General features: G+C 40.8%; 1 pseudogene; it reads right to left on the minus strand.

Annotated features, from left to right (window-relative positions):
- Positions 1-700: 700 nt before the first annotated feature.
- Positions 701-2,122, minus strand: LOC129553550 (G2/mitotic-specific cyclin-B1 pseudogene; annotated as a pseudogene).
- Positions 2,123-9,621: the final 7,499 nt, after the last annotated feature.

Below are 9,621 nucleotides of genomic sequence, written 5' to 3' on the forward strand. Positions count from 1 at the left end.
ACCATGTTCATGGATTGGAAGAATAAATATTGTGAAAATGAATATATTACCTAAAGTAATTTATAAGTTCAATGCAATCCCTATCAAGCTACCAACGGTGTTTTTCACAGAGCTAGAACAAATAATTTCACAATTTGTATGGAAATACAAAAAGCCTCTCATAGCCAAAGCAATCTTGAGAAAGAAGAATGGAACTGGAGGAATCAACCTGCCGGACTTCAGGCTCTACTACAAAGGCACAGTCATCAAGACAGTATGGTACTGGCATAAAGACAGAAATATAGATCAATAGAACAAAATAGAAAGCCCAGAGATAAATCCATGCACCTATGGGCATCTTATTTTTGACAAGGGAGGCAAGAATATTCAATGGAGAAAAGACAATCTCTTTAACAAGTGGTGCTGGGAAAACTGGTCAGCCACTTGTAAAAGAATGAAACTAGAACACTCCCTAACACCATACACCAAAATAAACTCAAAATGTATTAAAGATCTAAATGTAAGACCAGAAACTATAAAACTCCTAGAGGAGAACATAGGCAAAACACTCTCCGACATAAGTCACAGCAGGATCCTCCATGACCCACCTCCCAGAATATTGGAAATAAAAGCAAAAAAAAAAAAAAAAGAAAGTAGCCACATTCAAATGAGTTAAAGGATAAGTAAAAAGAACTACAACTTTATTAAAAGTAAATAAATGTAACATATAATATGTACAGATGGCACATGGTGCCAATTTTATTTGCAGATAGTATTCCAAAGTTCACAAGTTACACCTTTGCCACAGCCTTGGCTAAATCTTGAACTAGTGCAGAATTCAGCTGTGCTAGAGTGCTGATCTTAGTGTGCTTAGATGTGGCATACTTGTTCTTGATAGTCAGGTGCTTTGTGAGCCCACGGTTCACCATGAGCACATTCTTTGCCAGGTGTTGCATAACAACAAGAAGGGTGTTGTTGAAGTGTATGACAGGTAATGCTGCAGGGTTGGTGTCCATTCACCATTATCAAGAATTTTCAGTGCTAAGCAAAAAGCTCCCGCTGCAATCTGAGAAGGAGGAAAGTGCACCATATCGTAGTCCAGCATAGTTAATTCCATCAGATATTTGGCCAGAGTATGTAACTCAACATCAACCTCTCCAATCTTAGATGCTCTCCAAAGGAAATGCAGGGGTAAAGGGCGACCCAGACTAAAATTTAAAGCTCTTAGAATCTTCATTTCCATCTGTCTGATTTGAAACTTGGTGTAGGTGTTGTCAGTCACAAAGGCAAAGTCACCGATTTCTGGAGGGTACATTTCCTCATATTTGCTTGCAACAAACATGGCAGTGACTCCAACCAGCTGCAGCATCTTCTTGGGCACACAATTATCCTGCATGAACCTATCAATTATGGAAAGTCATGTACATGGTCTCCTGCAGTAACCTGAATTTCATTTGAACTTGCACTAGCCAGTCAATTAGGATGGCTGTCATATTTCCAGTGACTTCACGACCCATTAGGTATTTTGGTTTGACTGCTTGCTCTTCCTCAAGTTGTCTTAGATAGGCATAGATATCTTTTACATATTCACTACAAAGGTTTGGATCCGCTCCGTCTTCTGCATCCACATCACTCACTGCAAGAATTACATCTGAGAAAGTCTGACACAGATATTCTTCTGCAGGAGCACAGCCAGATGTTTCCATGCGGCTTGGAGAGGGAGTATTGACCAAAATAGGCTCTGGGGAAAGTTTCTCTTCCTTAACAGGTTCGGGTTCCGGCTCTGGCTCCGGCTGGGGTTCCGGCACAGGTACAGGAGTCTTTTCCAGAGGTTTTGGTACTTTTTTAGCAGTAACTTTTCCAGCAGCTGAAGTTTTTGCTTCCTTTTTCAGAGGCAGTTTGGCCTGCGGTTTTTCACTGACTTTGTTACCGATGTCTCCAAGAGCTGTTCGGGGTCTCAGCCCGGGCTTAGAGGTTGCAACAGCGGCCACAGGCACGCGCTTGGCTCCTGCCATACTGATCTTCGCCTTATTTTCAGCATTAATCTTCGTGTTCCTGGTGATCCGGAGCGCCATGGCTTCTTCTGCACCAGGCAGCAGCTCAGTGAGGAGAAGGAGCGCACTGGAGCCCCCGACCAGCAGGGAGCTTGACTCAACCACTGGCCAATAGCCGTTCCTCTGCAGCACGCCGGCTATATGTGTCTTTATATTTAAAGTGGGCTTCCTACAGACAACATATAGATAGTTGGATCTCATTTTTTAAAATCTTTTCAAAGTCTTTTTAATTGATGCATTTAATCTATTGATGTTCAAAGTAATTATTAGCACAGTTGGATTAATATCTACCATGTTATATCTACTGTTTTCTTTCCATTGCACTCATTCTTTGTTCCTATCTTTGTCTTCTGCACTTTCTCTGTTTTTTTTTTTTTGTGGTTTTAACATATTTTTATTGAAATATATTTGACATGCAACACTGTGGATATTTAAGTCTTCCCAGATGGTTCAGTAGTAAAGAATCCACCTGTCAATTCAGGAGATGAAAGAGATGTAGGTTCTATTCCTGGGTTTGGAAGACCCCTGGAGGAGGAAATAGCAATCCACTCCAGTATTCTTGCCTAGAAAATTCCATGGACAGAGGAGCCTGCCAGGCTACAGTCCATGGGGTCTCAAAGAGTCGGACATGACTGAGCAACTAGTACTACTACTATTACACATACACCGCACCTTCTGTATCTATACACTCATTGATTGGCTAGGAGATTGTTTCCATAGCTTAGCTATTGTGAATAATGTTGCAATAAACATAGGAATGCATATACATCTTTGATATCTTGTTTATTTTAAAGTTCCTTTGTGTATATACCCAGAAATGGAATTGTTGAATTATGTGGTAGGTCTATTTTCAATTTTTTTGAGGAACCTCAATATTGCTTTGCATGGTGACTGAACCAATTTACGTTTCCACCAACAACATACAAGCATTCCCTTTTCTCCGTATCTTCACCAGCATTTGTTATCTCTTATCTTCTTGATGCAGAGAAGGCAATGGCAAGCCACTCCAGTACTCTTGCCTGGAAAATCCCATGGGCGGAGGAGCCTGGTAGGCTGTAGTCCATGGGGTCGCTAAGAGTCGGACATGACTGAGCGACTTCACTTTCACTTTTCACTTTCATGCATTGGAGAAGGAAATGGCAACCCACTCCAGTGTTCTTGCCTGGAGAATCCCAGGGACAGGGGAGCCTAGTGGGCTGCCGTCTATGGGGTCGCACAGAGTCGGACACGACTGAAGCGACTTAGCATGCATGCACTTCTTGATGATAGCCATTTTAACAGGTGTGAAGTGATATCTCCTTGTGGTTTTGATTTGCATTTCCCTGATGATTTATGGTGCTGAGCATTTTTTTCAATGTACCCATTGACTATTTGGGTGTCTTGTTTGGAAAAACGTCCTCTGCCCATTTTGAAATCAGATTGTTTGCTTTATATATATATATATATATAATTGTATGATGATTGTATATATATAATTGTATAGTTGGATGTTGATTCCTTATCTGAATATGCTTTGCAAAAAATCTTCTCCCATGGATGCCTTTTAATTTTGTTAATTATTTCTTTTGCTATGCAAAATGTTTTAAGCTTGATGTAGTACCATATGGTTTTGGACCAGTATCATACACTTTTTATTACTATGGCTTAATAATTTTGTTTGAAATCAGAAAGTGTGATACCTCTAGTTTTGTTTCTTTCCACCAGAGTGCTTTGGTTATTCAAGGTATTTTGTAGTTCCATACAAATTTTAGGATTGCTTTTTCTATCTCTCTGATAAATATCATTGGTGTTTTGATGGGGATTGTGTTGAATCTACAGATGTGCTGCTAAGTCACCTCAGTTGGGTCCAACTCTTTGTGACCCTCTAGACTGTAGCCTGCAGGGTCCCCTGTCCATGATATTCTTCAGGCAAGAATATTGGAGTAGGGTGCTATTTCCTACTCCAGACTCTATAGATAGCTCTGAGAAACATGGATATTTTAACAGTTGTAATTCCTCGGATCCATGAACACAGAATGTTTTCCATCTGTGTCTTCTTCAATTTTTTCAGCAAAGTATTATCAGTTCACTTCAGTCACTCAGTCATGTCCAACTCTTTACGACCCCAAGGACTGTAGCACACCAAACTTCCCTGTCCATCACCAAATTGCTCAAACTCATGTCCATCGAGTCAGTGATGCCATCCAACCATCTCATCCTCTGTTGTCTCCTTCTTCAATCTTTCTTAGCATCAGGGTCTTTTCCAGGGAGTCAGTTCTTCACATCAGATGGCCAAATTATAGGAGTTTCAGCTTCAATATCAGTCCTTCCATGAATATTCAGGATTGATTTCCTTTAGGATTGACTGGTTGGATCTCCTTGCAGTCTAAGGGATTCTCAAGAGTCTTCTCCAACACCACAGTTCAAAAACATCAGTTCTTTGGCATTCAGCTTTATTTATAGTCCAACTCTCACATCCATACATGAGTACTGGAAAAACTATAGCATTGACTAGACAAAACTTTGTCAGCAAAGTAATGTCTCTGCTTTTTAATACGCTGTCTAGGTTGGTTATAGTTTTTCTCCCAAGGAGTAAGTGTCTTTTAATTTCATGGCTGCAGTCACCATCTGCAGTAATTTTGGTGCACAAAAAAATAAAGACTGCCACTGTTTCCACTGTTTCCCCATCTATTTGCCATGAAGTGCTGGGACCGGATGCCATGATCTTCATTTTCTGAATGTTGAGCTTTAAGCCAACTTTTCTACTCTCCTCTTTCACTTTCATCAAGAGGCTTTTTAGTTCTTCTTCACTTTCCACCATAAGGATGGTATCATCTGCATATCTGAGGTTGTTGATATTTCTCCTGGCAATCTTGATTCCAGCTTGTCCTTCATCCAGGCCAGCGTTTCTTATGATGTACTCTGCATATAAGTTAAATGAGCAGGGTGACAATATACAGCCTTGACGTACTCCTTTTCCTATTTGAAACCCATCTGTTTTTCCATGTCCAATTCTAACTGTTGCTTTCTGACCTGCATACAGATTTCTCAAGAGGCAGGTCAGGTGGTCTTGTATTTCCATCTCTTAAAGAATTTTCCAGTTTGTTGTGATCCACACAGTCAAAGGCTTTGGCATAGTCAATAAAGCAGAAATAGATGTTTTTCTGGAACTCTCTTGCTTTTTCGATGATCCAGTGGATGTTGGCAATTTGATCTCTGATTCCTCTGCCTTTTCTAAATCCAGTTTGAACATCTGGAAGTTCACCGTTCACATATTGTTGAAGCCTGGCTTGGAGAATTTTGAGCATGACTTTACCAGCATGTGAGATGAGTGCAATTGTGCAATAGTTTGAACATTCTTTGGCATTGCCTTTCTTAGGGATTGGAATGAGAAATGACTTTTTCCAATCCCGCTGGGTCATATGGTAGTTTTATTCCTAGTTTTTTAATGACTCTCCATACTGTCTTCCATAGTGGCTGTATCAATTTACATTTCCACCAACAGTGCAAGACAGTTCCCTTTTCTCCACAGCCTCTCCAGCATTTATTGCTTGTAGACTTTTTGATGAGACCCATTCTGACCAGTGTGAGGTGACATCTCATTGTAGTTTTGATTTGCATTTCTCTAATAACGAGTGATGTTGGTCATCTTTTCTTGTATTTGTTAGCCATCTGTATGTCTTCTTTGGAGAAATGTCTGGTTATGTCTTTTTCCCACTTTTTGGTTGGGTCATTTGTTTTTCTGGTATCAAGTTGTATGAGCTGCTTGTATATTTTGGAAATTAATTCTTTGTCAGTTGTTTAATTTGTTATTATTTTCTCCCATTCTGAGGATTGTCTTTTCACCTTGCTTATAGTTTCCTTTGCTGTGAAAAAGTTTTTAAGTTTCATCAGGTCCCACTTATTTACTTTTGTTTTTATTTCTATTACTCTAGGAAGTAGGTCATAGAGGATCTTGCTTTGATTTATGTCATCGAATGTTCTGCCTTTGTTTTCCTCTAAGAGTTTTATAGTTTCTGGTCTTATATTTATGTCTTTAATCCAAGTTTATCTTTGTGTATAGTGTTATGAAGTGTTCTAATTTCATTCTTTTACATATGGCTGTCCAGTTTTCTCAGCACCATGTATTGAAGAGTCTTCTTTGCCCCATTGTATATTCTTGCCTCCTTTGTCAAAAATAATGTACATGGGTACATGGGTTTATTTCTGGGCTTTCTATCTTGTTCCATTGGTCTATATTTCTTTTTGTTTTTTTCTTTTTCTTTTTTTTGCCAGTACCATACTGTCTTGATGACTGTACCTTTGTAGTATAATCTGAAGTTAGGGAGGTTGATTTCTCCAGCTCTATTCTTCTTTCTTTCTCAAGACTACTTTGGCTATTCAGGGTCTTTTGTGTTTCCATATGAATTGTGAAATTTTTTGTTCTAGTTCTGTGAAAAATGCCATTGGTAATTTGATAGGGATCACATTAAATCTGTAGATTGCATTTGGTAACATGGTCATTTTCACAATGTTGATTCTTTCTACCCAGGGACATGGAATATCTCTCCATCTGCTTATGTTGTCTTTGATTTCTTTCGTTAGTCTCTTATAATTTTCTGTGTACAGTTCTTTTGTCTCCTTCAGTTCAGTTCAGTTAAGTCACTCAGTCGTATCCGACTCTCCGCGACCCCATGAATCACAGCACGCCAGGCCTCCCTGTCCATCACCAACTCCCTTAGGTAGGTTTATTCCTGGATATTTAATTCTTTTTGTTGCAATGGTGAATGGGATTGATTCCTTAATTTCTCTTTCTGATTTTTCATTGTTAGTATATAGAAATGCAAGTGATTTCTGTGTATTGATTTTGTATCCTGAAACTTTGTTAAATACACTGATTACCTCTAGTAATTTTCTGATACTATCTTTAGGGTTTCTGTGTACAGTATCATGTCATCTGCAAACAGTGAGAGCTTTACGGTTTGGCCTTTATGGCCAGTCTCTCTCTGTAGCTCCGCCCATTCAGGCACTTCAGTTCAGTTCAGTTCAGTCACTCAGTCGTGTCCGACTCTTTGCAACCCCGTGATTCACAGAATGCCAGGCCTCCCTGTCCATCACCAACTCCTGGAGTTCACTCAAACTCATGTCTATCGAGTTGGTGATGCCATCCAGCCATCTCATTCTCTGTCGTCCCCTTCTCCTCCTGCCCCCAATCCCTCCCAGCATCAGAGTCTTTTCCAGTGAGTCAACTCTTGGCATGAGGTGGCCAAAGTATTGGAGCTTCAGCTTTAGCATCAGTCCTTAGAGGGCTCTTTTGCCTGGGATCTTTCTCTGTTGTTCAGCACGTCAGGCACATAGAGGGGGCCCCCTAGCTGGGATCCTTCTCTGTAGATCAGCGCATCAGGCACTTGGTGGGCCAGCCTCTCTGTTGTTCAGCTGCTGATGCTGGTGTGTGGGGAGAGAGAGGCTATGGTGATGGCTTCACCCCCTACATGTGACTCAGCAGTATCGCCTTGCTTCCATGGCTGCCTGGAGTTCTTCCACCGACTTTTCCCACCATGATCTCCTCCCTCACATCCCCTCAATCCATCTCTCCACAGTCAACAGCAGCCCTCACCCTGGAATTGTTCCACAGTCCCTAAACTCCAACTCCCAGCTGCTGCACCTTCCAGGGCACCTGCATCCCTGTCCGGGGTGTGTATGGCTGGCTGCAGCAAGGATTGTCTGATTCTCATTCCATTTATGATGCTGCAGATCAGCTGTTTTACTCTCAGCCTTACATGTTTCTCCTGTGACTCAGACAATTGCCCCGATGTGGGGATTGCGCCCTTGCTTCAGTTCCCCCATCCGCTGAGGGCAGGTCCAGTTCTACTAACACTCCTGTTTTTTCCCCTTGCTCCTTTGTCCTACCGATTTTGCATGGTTCTATATATTCTTTTCCACTCACCAAGTATTCCTGTCCACTCTCAGCCAGTGTCCTGCATGCCCTTCTGTGTCTGTAGGTGTATTCCTGATGTATCTGGATGTACTCCACGTCTACCTACTCCTCCACCATCTTGTTCTCCCTTTCTCTCCTTGCTATTTTTTGGAACTGTGCACTTTGATGGTATATCTTTCCTTTCCTCCTTTGCCTTTAGCTTCTCTTCTTTCTCAGCTATTTGTAAGGCCTCTTCAGACAACCATTTTCCTTTCTGCATTTCTTTTTCTTGGGAATGTTCTTGATCACTGTCTGTTGTACACTGTCACAAACCTCCATTCCATAGTTCTTCAGGCACTCTGTCTATCAGACTAATCCCTGGAGTCTCTTTGTCACTTCCACTGTGTAATCATAAAGGATTTGATTTAGGTCATACCTGAATGGTCTAGTGGTTTTTCCTAGTTTATGCAATTTAAATCTAAATTTTGCAATAAAGAGTCATGATCTGAGCAACAGTCAGCTCCCGATCTTGTTTTTGCTGATGGTATAGAGTTTCTCTATCTTTGGCTGGAAAGTATATAATCAATCTGATTTCAGTATTGACCATTTGGTGATGTCCATGTGTAGAGTCTTCTCTTGTGCTGTTGGGAGAGGGTGTTTGCTATGACCAGTGCATTCTCTTGGCAAAACTCTGCTAGCCTTTTCCCTGCTTCACTTTGTGCTTCAAGGCCAAATTTGCCTGTTAAGTCAAGGCTTCTCTTGACTTTCTACTTTTGCATTCCAGTCCCCTATGAGGAAATGGACATCTTTTGGGGGTGTTGGTTTTAGAAGGTCTTGTAGGTCTTCATAGAACCATTCAACTTCAGCTTCTTCAGCATTAGTGGTTGGGGCATAGACTTGGATTACTGTGATATTGAATGGTTTGCCTTGGAATTTTGTTGTATCCATCTTTCACTTCCTTGGTTAAATTTATTTCTAAATATTTTATTGTTTTTGATTGTCATTATAAATGGGATAGATTTTTTTATTTCTTTTTCAGATGTTTCATCATTTGTGTATGGATATGCAACTGACTTCTGTATATTGATTTTGTATTCTCTACCTTTACAGAAATTGTCAATTAGTTCCAATAGTTTTTTGGTTGAGTCTTGGAGATTTTCTCTATAAAAAATTATACTGTCTGCTGCTGCTGCTAAGTCGTTTCAGTCATGTCCGACTCTGTGCGACCCCATAGATGGCAGCCCACCAGGCTCCCCCATCCCTGGGATTCTCCAGGCAAGAATACTGGAGTGGGTTGCCATTTCTTTTTCCAATGCATGAAAGTGAAAAGTGAAAGTGAAGTCTCTCAGTCGTGTCTGACTCTTCGCGACCCCGTGGACTGCAGCCTACTAGGCTCCTCCGTCCATGGGATTTTCCAGGCAAGAGTACTGGAGTTGGGTGCCATTGCCTTCTCCTCCTTTCTAATGAGGATGTCTTTTATTTCTTTGTCTTGCCTATTAGCACTAGTTAGGACTTTGAGTACTTTCCTGAGTAAGAGTGGTGAGAATGGGACTCCTTGTCTTATTCCTGTTCTTGGAGAAAAGGCTTTCAATTTTTCTTCATTGAGCGTAATGTCAGCTGTGCATTTGTCATATATGACAGATATATCTTTATTATATTGATGCATGTTCCTTCTAGGAAAAGGGAATGGCAACCCATACCAGTATTCTTGCC

The sequence above is a fragment of the Moschus berezovskii genome, chromosome 14 (assembly GCF_049115385.1).
Source record: "Moschus berezovskii isolate FMDL1 chromosome 14, NW_MosBer_1.0, whole genome shotgun sequence".
Lineage (NCBI taxonomy): Eukaryota > Metazoa > Chordata > Mammalia > Artiodactyla > Moschidae > Moschus > Moschus berezovskii.